We start from the raw sequence: 1,170 nt of genomic DNA on the forward strand, positions 1-1,170 counted from the left end.
ACATTTTTTATTTAAGAAAGGTGATGGATTCATAGGACATTCATAACTTTAAGGCATAGACACTAAGACACTAATGATCATAAGACATAAACATAGACAAACATAAGCATAAAAATTTGAAAAACAGGAAAATAAAGAACAAGGAGATTAAAGAACGGGTCCACCTTAGTAATGGCGGCTTGTTCTTCCTCTTGAAGATCTTATGGAGTGCTTGAGCTCCTCAATGTCTATTCCTTGCCTTTGTTGCTCCTCTCTCATGACTCTTTGATCTTCTCTAATTTCATGGAGGAGAATGGAATGTTCTTGGTGCTCCACCCTTAGTTGTCCCATGTTGGAACTCAATTCTCCTAAGGAGGTGTTGGTTTGATCCCAATAGTTTTGTGGAGGAAAGTTCATCCCTTGAGGTATCTCAGGGACTTCATGATGAGTGGGATCTCTTGTTTGCTCCATCCACTCTTCACAAATGTCTATGAGGACTTGGTCCAACCTTTGATCAAAGTTGACCTTTCTTGAGTTTGAAAAGGGACCTCGGGGATCACCTTCTTCATGGCCTCAACTTTATAGAAGTGGTCTTGATGCACCCTTGAGATGAATCTCTCCATCTTCCATGACTCGGAGGTAGAAGCTTTTGCCTTCCCTTTCCTCTTTCTAGAGGTTTCTCCAGCCTTGAATGCCATAAATGGTTATGGAAAAATAAAAAGCAATGCTTTTACCACACCAAACTTAGAAGGGTTGCTCGTCCTCGAACAAAAGAAGAAAGAAGAGAGTAGAAGAAGAAGAAATAGAGGAGATGGAGGTGGCTTTGTGGTTCAGCCAAGGGGGAGAAGTAGTGTTTAGGTTGTGTGAAAATGAAGGAGTGAAGATGGGTTTATATAGGAGTGGAGTGGGGGTGTATGGTTCGGCCATAATGGGTGGGTTTGGGAGGGAAAGTGGTTTGAATTTGAATGGTAAAGTAGGTGGGGTTTTATGAAGGATGGATGTGAGTGGTAAAGAGAATAGTGGGATATGATAGGTGAGGGGTTTTTGGGGAAGAGGTGTTGAGGTGATTGGTGAATGGGTGAAGGGGAGAGAGAGTGGTGGGGTAGGTGGGGTGATACGTAAAAATGAGAATTTCACGTACAACCGGCAAGTATACCGGGTCGTATCAAGTAGTAAGACTCACTAAGAGTG

This window comes from Arachis duranensis, chromosome 6 (genome assembly GCF_000817695.3).
Source record: "Arachis duranensis cultivar V14167 chromosome 6, aradu.V14167.gnm2.J7QH, whole genome shotgun sequence".
NCBI lineage: Eukaryota > Viridiplantae > Streptophyta > Magnoliopsida > Fabales > Fabaceae > Arachis > Arachis duranensis.